Source organism: Heterodontus francisci, chromosome 6 (assembly GCF_036365525.1).
Source record: "Heterodontus francisci isolate sHetFra1 chromosome 6, sHetFra1.hap1, whole genome shotgun sequence".
Taxonomy (NCBI): domain Eukaryota; kingdom Metazoa; phylum Chordata; class Chondrichthyes; order Heterodontiformes; family Heterodontidae; genus Heterodontus; species Heterodontus francisci.
The window spans coordinates 103627998-103647550 of NC_090376.1; the positions used below are offsets into that span (position 1 = coordinate 103627998).

General features: G+C 46.9%; 1 protein-coding gene across 5 annotated transcripts in view; it reads right to left on the minus strand.

Annotated features, from left to right (window-relative positions):
- The window catches only part of LOC137371471 (ETS-related transcription factor Elf-1-like), a 179251-nt gene extending 176925 nt beyond the window's left edge, over positions 1-2326 (minus strand). For all 5 annotated transcript variants that reach the window (XM_068034120.1, XM_068034117.1, XM_068034118.1 and 2 more), the window contains exon 1: positions 2074-2326. The gene's annotated coding sequence lies outside the window, so the exon portion shown is untranslated. The remainder of the gene's footprint in view (positions 1-2073) is intronic.
- Positions 2327-19553: the final 17227 nt, after the last annotated feature.

The window sequence follows — 19553 nt, forward strand, 5'->3', positions numbered from 1 at the left end:
CTACGTGCTGAGGGACGCACTAAAGCTTGGGGCAGCCGCAGCAAAGACTCAATGGGGAAAGACCACAGTGTAAGGTCCCCCCACCAAGCTGAACTGAGGGGCTGGATCCATGGGAAACCGCTCGAATTGTATCGGGAAAATTTTCATTTGCTGTAAAATGTAAAAATGTAATTGGCATGACAAATGTGAAATGGAAGGGTTGTGAGGCAACTCATGATTGCAATGAAGCAAACGGACTTCCTTTGCACTGTTTGTATTTTTTGACTTGGTGCTGTTTGAAACTGGTAATGTAATTTCTGCAGATTTTTATGAAAAAAGTATATTTTGGAAATAAAAAAAAAATTGCTGAAGCTGCAGTTACAAGGAGAGGGTGCCTCAATAGCCAAGGTGCCCTTGAAGTGGGATAAACACTCTTGTGGAAGCAGCCCCCAGCAATCGGTGGATAGTGCTCAGGTCATGAGGAACAGGCGGCACCGTTACTATGGGGTGGCCATTGCTACTGGGGGCCCTTCCATGGGCCATGGACTACCCAAAAAGGAGGCAGCCCCACCACCAGAGCCCCCTGGGAAGCCACCAAATTTCAATGGACAGTCTCCCCACGCAGCAGCGGTTCATCCTGCCGCTGGCAAAATGCCTGCGGAACAGGCCCTTATTGGACTCCGGGCGGGCGGCTAGTCTAGCACTTTGCCTACCGCTGGCAAAATGGCATGAAGGCGCAGGCATGCCACCCCCACCCCAAATGCCTTCCCGTGCCATTGTTCCAGCCTTCCCAGCTCCCAGCCCATCACCAAAGGGCTGGCAAAATTCAGTCTGGGCTGTCAGGAAGCACTTCTTTACACAAAGGGTAGTGGAAATCTACCCCCCAAAAAGCTGTTAAGGTAAATTTAAAAAAATTAAAATGTCAATTTTATTATTTTTTTTATTAGGCATGGATGTTAAGGGTTTATAGAAACAAGATGGGTAGATGGAGTTAAGTCACAGGTCAGCTATGATCTAACTGAATGGCGCAACAGGCTCAAGGAGCTGAATGGCCTGCTCCTGTACACATGTTCCTATAATCTGCCAATGAGGCAGTGCCCTGATATGATCAGGCTGTTGCTTGCTGTTCTAGGAACAGAGCCTCTCCAAATAAAATGTAACCCAATGGTTCTTTACATGTGATGTCACTTGAAAGAGCTGAACTAATATCCATTCACAAACGGTGGATCTGAGGCATAGGTGCCATTCTGATCGTTGCGCTGTTTCATAAAATCTATTTCATAATTTTTGGAATTCCTGCAGAACAAGAATATAGATCGTTGTTCTGGTGAAACTTCAGTACAATTGACAAGGTCATAGGATTAGATCCACCAAGTGGAGATTTGTCTGAAAAGAACTGAGCAAAGAGCAGAAACTTCAGATGGATGAATAGGGCAAAATGAAATGCTACAGGGCAAATCTCTCTCCTAACACAAAAACATTTTATATTAATTCCAGTTGCTGAGATTAACTTTTGGTCTCACTTGGTGATTAAAGCAAAAATAAAATAATGTAGCAAATATTTTACTGCCACACCCTTTATTTTCAAGTCCACCCTCTCCCACAAATATTTCGAAACATAAAGGCTTTCTCAGCCAACATTTCACTAAGCAGAAGCACCGGCCAAACACACACACTGTTGAAAACTCTCATTTGTGCACTGCAATACTAATTAATTTCCCAAAATGTTCATAGTTTGTATAGTTGAGTTGACGTTCTAAATAAACGACCAGTGGTTTCAGTTACCTCATGGGTTATTTCCTCTCACCGGAGACTGGTTTTACTATCTTATCTCCTTTTGCATTGCAGCTAATGCGTTGCCTACCAGAATCATATGCAATTCTGAAAGCAACAACAAATCTGAAACTCTTGGTTGAGATTGTGCAGTTCCCTCCGACAACTGATAAGTAGAGACGAACGTGGCACAAGAACGTTTATTACAAATCAAGGTGTTGAACTAATCCAGCTCGTTCTGCCATTTTCACCAACAGGTGAAGAGTTACAGTCCCCAATACACCACCTTTGAATCAGGTAATTTGATGCGACATTACTTACCTTATCCTCTATATTGTCTTAGTGAGGCCAAAGTTTAAAATCCAAGGGAAAAGTTGAGTTTTCTTGCAGTAAAATATGGCTACTGAAGATTGGGGAAGTGCTGATTCTGAGTCATAATCTGTACCAAAGTGTTTCTGGGAGTGTCACACCCATATCGCTGCAGGCCAATAACTGCACCTGCTTACACACATGCAAATTCTGTAGGTGTGCAACCGGTTTCATTGAACTACGAACAGGCGAGAGAACAGAGAAAAGCATATCCACAAAACAAACAGCAAAATGCTGCAGGAAGCGTGACAATTATAGCCACTGGCACTTGCTGACAGAGACATTCATGTATGAACATTCAAATGTTCCGGAAGGTGATCATGACACTTGACTATAGATATTTAAAAAAGCAATAGGAACTTAAAACATCAGCTGCCTTGGATGCAACCACTGAAGTTTCACAGCCTTCTCTTGTGCTCTGAAGTAACCAGAGCTAAGAAAAACATCTTCTGCTTTCAGTTTCCTTCATAATAACTGCTATGTGAAGGCCTTTTTTAAAAGAATATGTACCAAAACACAAAACGGAAAAAGACAGGATTTCCTGCAATGACAGATTAAAAGAAAGAACTTGCATTTATGTAACTCCTTTCACAAACTCAGAAAGTTCCAAAGTGCTTCACAGCTGATGAAGAACCTTTGATGTGTAGCCACTGTTGCAACGTAGGAAAGGTTGCTGCCAATTTGCACACAGCAAGATCCCACAAATGCCAGTGAAATAATGACCAAATAACCTGCTTTTAGTGATGTAAGTTGAGGGATAAATATTGGCCTGGACACCAGTGGAAATTCACTGCGCTTCATTGTTATAGTGCCATGAGATATTTCACATCCACCTGGAGGGCAGGCTTAATGTGTTAAAGGCGGGCTCGGGTCTGCAAATGAAACCCCAACCAAGCCCGACAAAACCAGATCCGACCCAGCCCGAGTACTTTCATATTTTCCCGCACCCGACCACCAGAATGTTCAGTTAACCTAGCTTCCGTTTTTCACTTTTTAAGCTTGTGCAGATAAACAACAAAAACTGTAACTAGACTTGAAAGGTTGTTTAAAAAGTACATTCAGATTGGAGTCACACACCGGAAGTGGTGATAGAGCGTGTCCGACCTGGCTCGACCAGACCCCAGCCTGAATGCCAGACCTGGAAGAGCGACCCGAACCTGACACATGTCGTCAGGTCCCATCGGGTTCGGGTCGGGTAGCCATGCCCTATATATGAAAGGCAGCGCCTCCAAACAATGCAGCATTCCCTCAGTACTGCACTGGAGTGTCAATCTAGCATTTTGTGCTCAATTTTATTTGGCAGGGGAGAGTCAATGATCAGCAGACCTGGATCCTGCAGGTGGTGATTTTGTGTTTTTTTGGGGGTGGGGGTGGGGGGGGAAGTGTGGTTCAGCGTCGTTTTTGCGGCATTTCACCCTTTGTGATTGGAGATCTACCATGGTTGTTATTTTCCTGTTGGTTGGGGTCTTAGTAGCTGTCCTGGGAAAGCTTCAAGCAAAAAATGGCTGCAACCAACACCAGAGCTCTAGGCCAGAGGATGCGTAACACCATAAGGGTGGCAGTGAAAGATAGCAAAGGAGGTGCACCCATCAACCGCGCCTTCTTTATTAAACAAATCCTTTTTGAATGCTGTGGATTCCAAGCTGCGGAAATCTTTTATCCGCAGGACTTTCCCTGCAGTGGCTATTTTGCTGTGACGCTCAAGAATGTGGTGAGATGCATCAAGTTCCTGAAGGTGTTCAAGGAGAGAGGAAACCAGACTCTACTGTCGATCCTCACGGCAGAGCCGCTCTTTACACTGCCATCGCAACAGAACTAGATGGTGACCATCCACCTCTACACCCCCATGTTCCGATTGTGGATGTGCTCAGTTCCTCACCAGGTACGTCGCGGTGGTCGGGAGCAGCACTGAGGTCAAGCACCTGTTTGGGAATTGGACCAGCAAGCGGCAGGTCAAGGTGACCTTGAAGGTGGACGCCAATGGAGCCGTCATCCACCCTCCCTCCAGCTTCGCTTTCGGGGGAAGTCAGGGCTTCTTGGTCTACGCGGGGCAGCCCAGAGTTTGTCATATCTGCAGCAAATTTGGTCATGTGGTGGCCAACTGCAGCACAGTCGTCTGCAAGAACTGCAAGCAGAAAGGCCATCCGACAAAGGACTGTAAGCAGAGTAAGTGCTGCAACCTGTGAAGTGGGACAGACCACCTCTACAAGACTTGTCCAAAATGCTGCCTCAGTTACGCACAGGTGGCAAGGAACAAAGAAAGGCTGGAGGAAGGAATGGTGAATGCACCTACTGCTGTGAAGGAGACCAGCAACCCTCCCCCCAGCGAACTCCCCATCAAGGAAAATCGGTCTAAGAATGAGAAGAAAGGAGAGGGATCTGTACCAAGCTACTCAACAGCAACCCTGTGCCCAGACCCTCCTCCTCAACAGACAGAAACAATGGAGGAAGAGCCAGCAGACAGACAACTGTGTGAGAGCAAGTGGTCAAAAGTAAATCTACAAAGAAGAAGCCTCCAAAAAAGGAACAGGCCATCACCCAAACCAGTGGCAAGAGGAAGTTAACATCTGAGACGGACTACAGTAGCTGCTCCCCATTGGATGAGGAAGGGCCGGAAAGACTGCACCTACAAAAGAAGAGGCAGAACACAAAGGAGCTGGAAGAGAAAGCCCCCCAGCTCTGAAACATTGGAAGCAGTGATGGGCACAGCGCACTCCAATGCCAAAGCGCTGAAAGACACGAGATTCCCAGCACACCCCAGCTCCGGGAAGACAGGAGCAGCAAGTTCCTTGAGGAGGAACAAAGGGGAAAGACACACCCAGCAGAGGATAGTCCAAACCTCGCTGCCTACAAAATCCCCCCTGATGTCACTCCAGCAGAACTAACCCCTGTGAGTGACCAGGAGAGTTTTCTGAGCCCAACGACTGTACAACAGCTTGCGCATGGGTATGCAGGAAAATACTCAAGGACTGGGATTAGTAAGGAGTGGTAAGCAACATCCAGCTTTAAATGGGTTTAAAGATCGCGTCCATTAACATGCATAACGCTAAGTTCACTACATGATGTGCTTCGGCCTTGGGTTACCTTGCCAAGGTCAAAGCCGACCTATTGTTTCTGCATGAGTGAGTGTGGAATACCGCACCTCAGCACTTACAGGCAATGGTTATGATGGTGGTCCCACGGGCCATTGATCTGGTCAGGGGGAAATGATTCACATTCCTCTGGCCTAGGTATTCTGCTGCGGGGAGGCAACTTCACCATCTCCGAAGTTAAGGAGGTGGTGGGCTGTCGTTTCCTCGTAGCAGACGTAACATACAACAATGCTCTGCACCGGTTAATCAATGCGTAGGCCCCGGTCCAATACAACGAATGGCTGATCATCCTCCAGCAGCTCCCTTTGCTGCTGGCGACGTCAAGGCCTGTCATTCTAGGCAGTGACTTCACCTGCATCATCGATGTAGTTGGACAATCCAGCAGTGACGTCAGCAAACTGGAAGCCATGTCCAGACTCCTGACAGAAGCATTAAAAGACACCAAGCTGTACACGTCTTCAGCAACCCTGCGGATGGAGCACAGTGTAGAGCACCTGGTTAAAACCGGAAGGGTCTGTCCATTCCAGGATTGACTTCCTGTTTGTGTCCCCTGCATTCACAGTCAGATCCACCGACGTCAAGCCAGTGTTATTCTCTGACCACTGCCTCCTACTGGTCGACTGTCACTTACAGGACGACCAGCGGGTTGGCAGGGGGACATGGAAGCTGAACGTAAAACTGCTGACCCCAGAAAACACTGATGAACTCAAAAGGGATTACAAAGGTGGGGGAACCATGAAACACCTCTTTGGTGGGAAGCGATCAAGGTGAACATCAAGAGGTTCTTCGTCCTCAAAGGTGTTCAGAGGCAAGAGGGAGACCAAGGGAAATGTCCTGACTCCAGAAAAGAATGCAGAATCTGCTCCTGCTGCAGTCGATGTGGATCAAAGTCAAAGAGGATCTCCAGGAGATGAAGTGCCAGCAGGCCTCGCTCTTTGCCATGGAGGCCTCCAAGATCATCTTCCAGCCCAGAGTCTGCTCCGCTGAGCAGGATGAGACGTGCTTGTGTTTCTTCTTCTAAAAGGTACACAGAGAGATGTCTGTGATCAGCAGCCTGAAGGAAGGGGATGGCTCAGTAATGTCTTTGCAGTCTGACATACTAAGGATCAGCAAATCCTTTCATACTGGGCTGTACAACGTGAAGTCCATGGACAGCGCGGCCTCCCAGTCCTTCCTGTCATCTATCACAGAGGTCTTAGATGACAGCATGCGGGTGAGTCTTGACAAACCGCCGACTCTGGATGAGCTAGCAAAAGCCATCAGGTCCTTCAAGACGGGTAAAACTCCCAGAAGCGAAGGCTTGCCAGTTGAGTTGTATTCGACTCTGTGGGACTGGACCGGCCCAGACCTGCTGGAAGCGTATGAGAGTTTGCTTCTGACTGGCAGCATGTCAGAATCTATGAAGAAAAGCATCATCACCCTCATCTACAAGCGGAAGGGGGAGAGGGAGGAAATCAGAAATTGGCGGCACATGTCACTATGGACTACAAAATTCTGAACAAGGTCATAGCCAATTGGGTCAAGTCTGCTCTGGAGTTGGTGATTCATTCCAATCAGACCTGTACTGTACCTGGTAGGAAGATCTCTGATAGTCTTGCGCTACTCAGGGATATGATCGCCTATGTACGGGACAGGGAGATGGACACCTGCCTCATCAATTTGGAAAGGAGAAGGCTTTTGACAGGATATTGTGCACCTACATGATGGACATGCCCTCCAAAAGTGTGTGGAGGAGCAGAGGAGGGATGAGGGCAGAGTCCAGGGTGTGTAGAGGCTGTGTGGAGGAGCAGGGGAGGGAGGAGAGCAGATTCCAGGCTTCTCATCAGCCTGCAAACGGACAGCAGATCTGAGCAGAAGACGTTGACATTGTTCATGTACAGGACGGCTTTCACCTGTGCGCCTCCGCTGCCTGGGATTGTCACCCCACTAATGCCTACATCCTTGCTGATCGACTCAGAAAAAGGTTCGATGCAGCAAGGGGAGAGATAGTGCTGAGGGACGCACTAAAGCTTGGGGCAGCTGCCGCAAAGGCTCAATGGGGAAAGGCTACTGTGGAAGGCCCTTGTGCCATAGTATACCGAGGGGCTGGAACGTGTGTAATGGCAAGAGTTGTGAGGCAACTCAAGTTCTGTATCAAAGGAATCTTGATCTCTATTGCACTTTCTGAAATGTCAAATTTGAACTGTTTTATAATGTATTTTTAAACAAATTTTTATGAATAAAGTATATTTTTGGAAAAAAAATTGTGCTCAATCTCTGAAGTGCATCTTGACCCTAAAACCTGCTGCCTTAGAGGTGAGAGTGCGACCACTGAGCCACAGCTGATACCCACATATATGTAAATATTATTGATTGGGCAACCATGATTTTAGAATTGATATTTATTGATAATTGATATTGATAATTTAGCTCATTGACAGATATAGAACATAGAACAAAGAACAGTACAGCACAGTACAGGCCCTTCAGCCCACGATGTTGTGCCGAACCTTTAACCTACTCTAAGGTCAAACTACCTACATACCCTTCATTTTACTATCATCCATGTACCTATCCAAGAGTCGCTTAAATGTCCCTAATGTATCTGCTTCTACTACCACCGCTGGCAGTGCATTCCACGCACCCACCACTCTCTGTGTAAAGAACCTATCTCTGACATCTCCCCTAAACCTTCCTCCAATCACCTTAAAATTATGCCCCCTGGTGATAGCCCTTTCCGCCCTGGGAAAAAGTATCTGGCTATCCACTCTATCTATGCCTCTCATCATCTTGTACACTTATATCATAAAGCCCATGTTATAGAAGGGCTGATCTCTGTGATCGGGGGGAAATGGTCCTGGGATCACTGCCCATGTGACCAGACGTAGACAACTGGAGCAGAAACCTGACCTCACTGGATTCGGATAATTTATATGTGCTGTATGTTTTCTTTTCAAAGTTGTGATGTTTGGGAAAGCTGCATTCCATCATGGAGTAAGTGATAACTCTGCAACCACCTTATGTGCCTGAGGGCAAAGAGCCAAAGCGCAGATGTAATAAAAACAGAAAATGCTGGAAATACTCAGCAGGTCAGGCAGCATCTGTGGAGAGAGAAACAGAGTTAATGTTTCAGGTCAATGACCTTTCATCAGAACTGGAAAAAAGTCAAAGATATAACAGGTTTTAAACAAGTATAGAGGCAGGGAAAGGGGGAAGGGAAGGAAAGAACAAAAGGGAAGGTGTATGTTGGGAGTTAGGCAAGAATGACAAAAGGGATGACGGAGTAAGGTAAAAGGGGGTGGTAATGGAACAAGTAAGGAAACAAAAGATGGGTCTAGAGGAAGTGTAAGGTACCATGTGGAAGCAGCAGATTAGGTAGGAAACACCATACGCGTGTCCACCGGTAGAGAAATAAACTTGAAACTTCTTTTGAAAGGAATAATGCAAATTTAACACCAGAAGAGCACAGGCCCCAAAAATCTGTGCAGAGAACATAGGAACATAGGACTTAGAAGCAGGAGTAGGCCATTCAGCCCTTCAAGCCTACTCCGCCATTCGATCAAATCATGGCTGATCTGGGTATGGTCCCAACTCCACTTTCCTCTGTCCCCCCATAACCCTTTGACTCTCTTGTCTATGAAAAATCTATCGAACTCAACCTTGAATAAATTCAATAACCCAGCCTCCACTGCTTTCTGGGAAAGAAAATTCCACAGACCAACGACCCTCTGAGAAAAAAAGTTTCTCCACATCGTCTTAAAAGAGAGACCTCTTAATCTTAAACTGTGTCCCCAGTTCTAGTCTCCCCGACAAGAGGAAACATCCTGCCGGTATCCACTCTATCAAGTCCCCTCAGGATCTTAAATGTTTCAATAAGATCACCTCTCATTCTTCCAAACTCCAATTGGTATGGGCCCAACTTGTTCAACCTTTCTTTATAAAATAAGCCCTTTATCCCCAGAATTAGTCAGGTAAACCATCTCTGAACTGCTTCCAATGCAATTATACCTTTTTCAAATAAAGAGATCAAAACAGTACACAGTTCTCCAGAAATAAAAACAAGAAATGCTGAAACCACTCAGCAGGACTGGCAGCATCTGTGAAAAGAGAAGCAGAGTTAACGTTTCGGGTCAATGACCCTTCTTCGGAACTGACAAATATTAGAAAAGTCACAGGTTATAAGTAGGTGAGGTGGGAGTGGGGCAAGAGATAACAAAGGAGGTCGAGATTGGAACAGGCCACATAGCTGACCAAAAGGTCACGGAGCAAAGGCAAACAATATGTTAATGGTGTGTTGAAAGACAAAGCATTAGTACAGATTAGGTGTTAATACACTGAATATTGAACAGCAGCAAGTGCAAACCTGAAAAAAAACAGTGGGTAAGCAAACTGAACAAACTAAGATGAAATGAAATAAATGCAAAAAAAAATTGTAAAAAATGTAAAAAAGAATGTAAAAAAAAAGGAAGAAAAAATATCTAAAAATGAAAGTAAAATGGGGGGCTGTCATGCTCTGAAATTATTGAACTCAATGTTCAGTCCGGCAGGCTGTAGTGTGCCTAATCGGTAGATGAGATGCTGTTCCTCGCGCTTGCGTTGATGTTCACTGGAACACTGCAGCAATCCCAGGACAGAGATGTGAGCATGAGAGCAGGGGGGAGTGTTGAAATGGCAAGCAACCGGAAGCTCAGGGTCCTGCTTGCGGACTGAGCAGAGATGTTCCGCAAAGCGGTCACCCAGTCTGTGCTTGGTCTCCCCAATGTAGAGGAGACCACACTGTGAGCAGCGAATACAGTATACTACATTGAAAGAAGTACAAGTAAATCGCTGCTTCACCTGAAAGGAGTGTTTGGGGCCTGGGATAGTGAGGAGAGAGGAGGTAAATGGGCAGGTATTACACCTCCTGCGATTGCAGGGGAAGGTGCCATGGGACGGGGACGAGGTGGTGGGGGTAATGGAGGAGTGGACCAGGGTGTCGCGGAGGGAATGATCCCTTCGGAATGCTGACAGGGGAAGGGAGGGGAAGATGCGACTGGTAGTGGCATCACGCTGGAGGTGGCGGAAATGGCAGAGGATGATCCTTTGGATATGGAGGCTGATGGGGTGAAAAGTGAGGACAAGGGGAACCCTGTCACGGTTCTGGGAGGGAGGGGAAGGGGTGAGGGTAGAGGTGCGGGGAATGGGCCGGACACGGTTGAGGGCCCTGTCAACCACAGTGGGGGGAAATCCTCGGTTGAGGAAAAAGGAGGTCATATCAGAAGCACCGTCATGGAAGGTAGCATCATCAGAGCAGATGCGTCGGAGACGGAGAAACTGGGAGAATGGAATGGAGTCCTTGCAGGAGGTAGGGTGTGAAGAAGTGTAGTCGAGGTAGCTGTGGGAGTCGGTGGGCTTATAATGGATATTAGTAGACAACCTATCCCCAGAGATGGAGACAGAGAAGTCGAGGAAGGGAAGGGAAGTGTCAGAGATGGACCATGTAAAGGTGAGAGAAGGGTGGAAATTGGAAGCAAAGTTGATAAAGTTTTCCAGTTCGGGGCGGGAGCAGGAAACGGCACCGATACAGTCATCAATGTACCGGAAAAAGAGTTGGGGGAGGGGGCCTGAGTCGGACTGGAACAAAGAATGCTCGACATATCCCACAAAAAGACAGGCATAACTAGGACCCATGCGGGTACCCATAGCGACACTTTTTACGTGAAGGAAGTGCGTGGAGTTGAAGGAGAAGTTGTTCAATGTGAGAACAAGTTCAGCCAGGCAGAGGAGGGTGGTGGTGGATGGGGATTGGTCGGGCCTCTGTTCCAGGAAGAAGCGGAGAGCCCTCAAACCATCCTGGTGGGGGATGGAGGTGTAGAGCGATTGGACGTCCATACTGAAGAGGAGGCGGTTGGGACCGTGTATTCATTATACCCTCTAACCTCCCCCTCTCTGATGCTGAGCGTTCTGTACTCAGCAAAGGTCTCAGTTTTATCCCCTTACGCCCCCACCTCAATGAATTTCGTGCTCGGCATGACGTTGAGCTCTTCTTCTGTCGCCTCCGCCTCCGGGCTCACTTCTTTGACCAGGAGTCCTCCCCCCGACCAGCAGACCCATTCACCCGCCTCCAGCATTCTCCCTCTACCTGGACCCCTCCCCCTGGCTTCTTACCCGCTCTTGATCTCTTCATTGAAAACTGTCGGCGAGACATTGGTCATCTCAATTTCTCTGCCCCCCTCACTCACTCTAACCTGTCCCCCTCTGAACTTGAGGCACTCCATTCTCTCAGGTCTAACCCCGACATGGTCATCAAACCTGCAGACAAGGGTGGTGCTGTTGTCGTATGGCGTACCGACCTCTACCTTGCAGAAGCTCAACGCCAACTCACGGACACTTCTTTCTACCTCCCTCTGGACCATGACCCCACCACCGAACATCAAGCCACCGTCCAAAGGACTGTCACTGACCTCATCTCCTCTGGAGATCTTCCCTCTACAGCTTCCAACCTCATAGTCCCACAACCCCGGACAGCCCGCTTCTACCTCCTTCCCAAAATCCACAAATGGGACTGTCCTGGCAGACCCATTGTGTCAGCCTGCTCCTGCCCCACAGAACTTATTTCTTCCTATCTAGACTCTATCTTTTCTCCGCTGGTCCAGTCTCTTCCCACCTACATCCGTGACTCTTCTGACACCCTACGTCATTTTGACAATTTCCAGTTTCATGGTCCCAACCGCCTCCTCTTCACGATGGACGTCCAATCACTCCACACCTCCATCCCCCACCAGGATGGTTTGAGGGCTCTCCGCTTCTTCCTGGAACAGAGGCCCGACCAGTCCCCATTCACCACCACCCTCCTCCGCCTGGCTGAACTTGTTCTCACATTGAACAACTTCTCCTTCAACTCCACGCACTTCCTTCAAGTAAAAAGTGTCGCTATGGGTACCCGCATGGGTCCTAGTTATGCCTGTCTTTTTGTGGGATATGTCGAGCATTCTTTGTTCCAGTCCGACTCAGGCCCCCTCCCCCAACTCTTTTTCCGGTACATTAATGACTGTATCGGTGCCGTTTCCTGCTCCCGCCCCGAACTGGAAAACTTTATCAACTTTGCTTCCAATTTCCACCCTTCTCTCACCTTTACATGGTCCATCTCTGACACTTCCCTTCCCTTCCTCGACTTCTCTGTCTCCATCTCTGGGGATAGGTTGTCTACTAATATCCATTATAAGCCCACCGACTCCCACAGCTACCTCGACTACACTTCTTCACACCCTACCTCCTGCAAGGACTCCATTCCATTCTCCCAGTTTCTCCGTCTCCGACGCATCTGCTCTGATGATGCTACCTTCCATGACGGTGCTTCTGATATGACCTCCTTTTGCCTCAACCGAGGATTTCCCCCCACTGTGGTTGACAGGGCCCTCAACCGTGTCCGGCCCATTCCCCGCACCTCTACCCTCACCCCTTCCCCTCCCTCCCAGAACCGTGACAGGGTTCCCCTTGTCCTCACTTTTCACCCCATCAGCCTCCATATCTAAAGGATCATCCTCCGCCATTTCCGCCACCTCCAGCGTGATGCCACTACCAAACGCATCTTCCCCTCCCTTCCCCTGTCAGCATTCCGAAGGGATCGTTCCCTCAGCGACACCCTGGTCCACTCCTCCATTACCCCCACCACCTCGTCCCCGTCCCATGGCACCTTCCCCTGCAATCGCAGGAGGTGTAATACCTGCCCATTTACCTCCTCTCTCCTCACTATCCCAGGCCCCAAACACTCCTTTCAGGTGAAGCAGCGATTTACTTGTACTTCTTTCAATGAGGCTCACAGTGTGGTCTCCTCTACATTGGGGAGACCAAGCGCAGACTGGGTGACCGCTTTGCGGAACATCTCCGCTCAGTCCGCAAGCAGGACCCTGAGCTTCCGGTTGCTTGCCATTTCAACACTCCCCCCTGCTCTCATGCTCACATTTCTGTCCTGGGATTGCTGCAGTGTTCCAGAGAACATCAACGCAAGCTCGAGGAACAGCATCTCATCTACCGATTAGGCACACTACAGCCTGCCGGACTGAACATTGAGTTCAATAATTTCAGAGCATGACTGCCCCCCATTTTACTTTCATTTTTGGTTATTTTTTCTTCCTTTTTTTTTACATTCTTCTTTACATTTTTTACAATCTTTTTTTGCATTTATTTCATTTCATCTTAGTTTGTTCAGTTTGCTTACCCACTGTTTTTTTTCAGGTTTGCACTTGCTGCTGTTCAATATTCAGTGTATTAACACCTAATCTGTACTAATGCTTTGTCTTTCAACACACCATTAACATATTGTTTGCCTTTGCTCCGTGACCTTTTGGTCAGCTATGTGGCCTGTTCCAATCTCGACCTCCTTTGTTATCTCTTGCTCCACCCCCACCTCACCTACTTATAACCTGTGACTTTTCTAATATTTGTCAGTTCCGAAGAAGGGTCACTGACCCGGAACGTTAACTCTGCTTCTCTTTTCACAGATGCTGCCAGACCTGCTGAGTGGTTCCAGCATTTCTTGTTTTTATTTCAGATTTCCAGCATCCGCAGTATTTTGCTTTTCTCACAGTTCTCCAGATATGGTCTCACCAAAGTCCAGACCAACTGCAGTAAAACTTCCCTACTTTTATACTCGATTCACCTTGCAATAAACACCAACATTCCATTTGCCTTCCTAATCACTTGCTGTACCTGCATACTAACATTTTGTGATTCATGTACCAAGACTCCCAGATCCCTCTGTACCACAGAGTTCTGCAATTTCTCGCTATTTAGATAGTATCCAGCTTTTCTATTCTTCCTGCCAAAGTGGATAAGTTCACATTTTGCCACATTATACTTCAGCTGCCAAATTTTTGCCCACTCTCTCAACCTATCTATATCTCTTTGTAGGCTCTTTATCTTCTCTTGTTGACTTACATTCCTTCCTATCTTGGTGTCAGCGGCAAATTTAGTGACCATACATTCAGTCCCTTCATCCAAGTTGTTGATATAGATTGTAAATAGTAGAGGCCCCAGTACTGACCCCTGTGGCACTTCACTAGTTACAGTTTTTCAACCTGAAAAAGACCCATTTATCCCTACTCTCTGCTTCCTATTAGCTAACCAGTCCATGCTAATATGTTACCCCCTACACCATGCACTCTTGTCTTATTGGAGAGTATCCTGGCATAACTTTGGGAAACTAAGATAAGTGGCTACATAGGTAGCTTGGGGGAATATCTGCAGTGTTGACTGGTCCCCTCAAGCTGAGGATGGCGGAAACTGTCAGCAAGAACCTGATAGCTTTGGGAGGAGTACACAAGTCTCCCCTTCCTGGAAAGCTGGTTATCCTGCCCTCAGTGACCCACACCTAGTACCAGGCAGGTAGAATGCTCCCTGCTGCCTTTAATGTAGTAAAATATTCCATGGTATTTTACAGGAGCATTATCAAACAAAATTTGACACAGCCACATAAGGAGATTGTAAGACAGAAATCTTTGATCAAATGCTTGGTTAAAAGGTGGGTTATAAGGAGCATATTAAAGGAAAAGAGAGAAGTAGAGAGTTGGAAAGGATTTCCAGAGCTTGAAGCCTAGGCAGCTATAAAGGCTCGACTGCAAAAGGTGGAGCAATTAAAATTGGAGATGCGCAAAAGGTGAAATTTGGAGGAGAGCAAAGATCTTGGAGGGCTGTAGGGCGGGAAGAGGTTACAGAGCTAGGAAGAGGCAAGGCCGTGGAGGGATTGAAAACAAGGATGAGAATTTTAAAACCGAGTGATTGCTGGAGTGGGAGTCAATGTCGATCAGCGAGCACATGGGTGATGGGTACATGGGACTTAGTGTGTGTTAGGATATGGACAGCAGAGCTTGGGATGATTTCAAATTTATGGTGGGTGGAAGACAGAAGACTGTTCGGCACAGCACTGGAATAGGGGATATAGAAGTAACAAATCCATGGGTAAGGGTTTTAACAGCAGACAAGCTAAGGCAGGGGTGGCGATAGGCAATAGTATAGAGGTAGAAGGAGGTTGTCTTGGTGATGGCATGTATATGTGGTCAGAAGCTCCTTTCGGGGTCAAATAGGGTGTCAAGGTTGTGAACAGTCTGATTCTGCCCCAGACAGTGGCTAGGGAGAATGATGGCATTGGTGGCTTTGGGACTGATGTGAGATAAACCGCATGATAAATCAGAGACAGTAAAGGGGTTGTGACAGGTGGCATCAAGGTAGAGCTGGGTGTTGTCGGTGTACATTTGGAACCTGATATTGTATTTTCAGGTGATATCGCTGAGAAGAAGCATGAAGATGAGAAATAGTAGAGAACCAAGGAGAGGTTCTCAACAGGCACCAGAGGTAACAGTGGGGAGTGAGAAAAGAAGCCATTGAAGCTGATTCTCTGACTATGACTGGAAGATAGGAATGGAACTAGGTGAGGACAATCCCACCCAGCTGGACGATAGAGGAGAGGTGTTGGAGGAGGATGGTGTGGTCAACTGCATCAACGTCTGTTGACAGATTGAGAAGATTGAGGAGGGATAGTTTACTATAGGGACTTGAGGAAGAGTTTTTTTTCCAGTGTTGAACACAAAATGAGGTGAGTTGAGAGGGGAATGGGGGTATGAATGGAGAGGGTTCTGAGGAAGTGATCAGAGATGGCCTTATCTGTGATTGATACAATGGGAGTAGAAAGGGCACGTGAGATGGCAAGGTCAAAGGGGTTGGCCATGAGTATGGGTACGGGAGTTTATATAGAGGGAGAAATTAAGGGAAGGTAGGACAGCAGTAAACTCAAAGGAGAGAGGGAATGATGAGATGAGATGGAAATTTAAATTCCCGAGAATGAGAAGTCGCTCTATACTGAGGCAGAGGGAGAAAAGCAATGAGAAATCTCTAATGAGAAACTTGGTGTGGTTGAATACCACTTGGAAGAAGCAATGAGGGTAGCAAGGGCACAGGATGTACTCCGGGTGGGGAATTTCAATGTCTATCACCAAGGTGCCGAGTCCTGAAGGATATAGCTGCCAGACTAAGCCTGCAGCAGGTGATGAGAACCAACAGAGGGAAAAATCTTCTTGACCTCATCCTCATCAATCTTCCTGTGGCAGAAGTACCTGCCCATGACAATATTCGTGAGAATTGTCACCACATAGTCCTTATGGAAACCAAGTACCATATTCACACTGAGGACACCCTTCATCATTTTGTCTGTCACTACCACCTTGCTAAATGGGATAGATTCAAAACAGATTTCAAAGCTCAAAACTGGGCATCTATGAGACACTGTAGGCCATCAGCATCAGCACAATTGTATTTGAGAACAATCTGTAAAATCATGGCCCAGTATATCCCTCACTCTGCCATTGCCATCAAGCCAGAGGACTAACCCTGGTTCAATGAACAGCGTAGAACAGCATTCCAGAAACAGCAGCAGGTATACCTAAAAATGAGGTGCCAACCTGATGGATCTACAACACAGCACTACATGCATGCTAAACAGCAGTAGCAGCATTCTATAGACAGAACTAAGCAATGGATCAGGTCAAAGCTTTGCAGTCCTGCCACATCAAGTCATAAATGAGGGTGGACAATTAAAAAATTAACTGTAGGAGGAGAGCTAATCATGAAAATTGATCTGGCCTCCCACCAATGGCATTGGTCTTGCCAGGGCTTGCATTAGCACACAGTCTCTGGGTCCTGTGCCTAGGCACCCCAGTCAAAAATGAGCCCAGTGATCTCACAAGAACACAAGAAATAGGAGCAGAAGTAGACCATATGGCCCATTGAGCTCCGCCATTCAATATGATCATTGCTGATCTTGGGCTTCAATTCCACTTACCTGCCCGCTCCCCATATCCCTTGATTCCCTGCGAGACCAAAAATCTATCTATCCCAGCCTTAAATGTATTCAATGATGGAGCATCCACAACCCTCTGGGGTAGACAATTCCAAAGATTCACAACCTTTTGAGTGTAATAATTTCTCCTCATCTCAGTCCTGAATGATTGACCCTTTATCCTGAGACTGTGTCCTCGTGTTCTAGATTCCCTGACCAGTGGGAACAATCTCTCAGCTTCTACCTTATCAAGCCCTTTTAGAATCTTGTATATCTCAAATAGATCGCCTCTCATTTTTCTAAACTCCAGAGAATATAGGCCCGAGCACTCAAGTGAGAAGTCTGGGAGAAAATCCACAGGTAGAGTTCGTGGGTTGTGCCCATGATTTGCTTGTGTCTGTGGTTTGTACACACCTCCCATTTGATTGAAATTCTGGCGGGAAGCACAGCAAGATCTGATGCCAAAATCCTTCCCACACCCAGGTCTGAATTTTATGGGATTGGAGGTGGGGAGAGCAACGAAATATTGTGATGGGTGGTGGGGATCACATGGGAGGGGGGCAGAAGGCCCATTGCCTCCCTGTTGCTCAGTAATTTTCCCAGGGGCAGGATAGACCAATGACGGCCTTCCTGCCCAAAGGCCAATTGAGGCCCTTAAGTGGCTTATTAACGACCAGTTAGGGGTCTCTTTCCGCTGCCACTGGGATCTTACCGGGGAGGAGGGGACCTCCGCAGCATGGGGAAGACACCTTGTAAAACGAGGCACCCTCCCGACAGGCTTGGAGGGCAATTTGTGGCCCATGGAGAACCCTCACTGGGAAACATGACCTCCCTTCCCCTGGACCACAAGACACCCCCTTGGAACACCTCACCGGGGCCTTCCAGACTTGCCCAGGCAACCCTGCGTCACCTACCTCTTGTCCAGGATTCACTACTGGACCTGGGTCCAAGGCCTCTGCAGTACCGGTAGTGGCCACCGCTCCTGGTGGCACTGCTGATGCTGCTGAGCTGCCTGTCCTCTGATTGGCTGGCAGCTCGTGGAAGCGGGATTCCCGTCTTTAAAGGGACAGGGATCCCGCCTCCTAAAACTTGCATTTAAAAACAACAGAGGATTGCTCCAAGGCGGCATGAAAATGCAGACCCTGCTTTTTTGGTCTGGCGTCGGGAGCCCCACTTCTTACACAAAATCCAGCCCCCCCTTCTCATGAAATCTGCTGTGGTGTTATAATGCAGTGATTCCTGACTTCCGTCTTGCTTTGCAGGTGAGTAACTTCTGTAGTGAAGGAAAAGTGGACATAGCTTGGTGTTTTGTAGGACACAGTTTTCTGTTACCTCAGTTCAAATTAAATTATTGAATGGTGGAGCAGGCTCGAGGGGCCGAATGGCCTACTTCCGAATGGCCTACTTCTGCTCCTAATTCGTATGTTATGTATGTTATACTAATGAAATTGTGCTAGCTGCTAACAGATTAATCTGAGAATGTCGATATACAGATTAAACTCTTGCAGGAGATAATGTGGAGCAGCAAAACACCAATTCTAAATGCACAAATCAGTGTCTCTAATTCTCTTTTTATATATTTGTAGAGGAGATTCTACCAATGTTCTTGGTGTCCAGCCCCTCAAGAACGCTTAACCTGCCTCTAAGGAAGGAAGAATGAATACCCTGCTCAATTTGATGAAAGACATATATGAAACTCTCCCCACTTTGTTTTCAGGACGATCTTGTTCGAACAGCTGTAAAAGTAGATTGGTCTTACTGAGCCCTCTAGTGACCTGTTCATAGAGACAAGTTGATAGTATCAATTTCAAAGAGAATTGTTGGAAATAGCAAACTACAAGTTCTCTGTCTTTAGGTCCGGTGGGAGGTTCAATGAAAAGGGAAAATAATGCCAGATAAGAAGGCTGTATAATTTTGCTCATTTTCCAATCTTCATTTGGAACTATTGCCCCAGAAGTTACTGAAACAATGCACCTTGCAGCAAATGAAGTGAATTGAATTTTTATCTCACCCTTCAGGTCATATCATTTTTGTGCCGAAAATTGCTGGAAGTGTAAATTGATAATAGTGCATCAGTGTCAACGGGAACCTGAACATTGAGTCCAATGTGGGGTCAATCTCCTTAGCCAATGAACTATAATGTACAGCGCTTTGGGGTGTCCTGTGATCGTGAAAGGTACTATATAAATGCAAGCCTTTCTTTTCTTAAAGATAGAGGAACAAACAGCAAATGACAAAGATGGGAATAAGGTGGATTAGAATCAAATTAGGTACAGAAAGAGAGGGAAATAAAGAGAGTGATTAAAAGAAAGAGGGACAGAAAGGAAAAGTAAGAAAGACATTTAACAAATGTAACATTTTAAAAACCTTTTGGAACAATTTACTACCTGCAGCAGTGAGTGTCCCCAGTTCCATTGTTCCTCTTCTGGGTTTCCAAAGTTGAGTGTCATGTCAGGACCATAAATAACATCATTAACCAGGTCCTTATGACATGGGTTACTATCCCCAAACGGCTGTGGCAAAATTAATTCGTATTTATGGCGTAAATC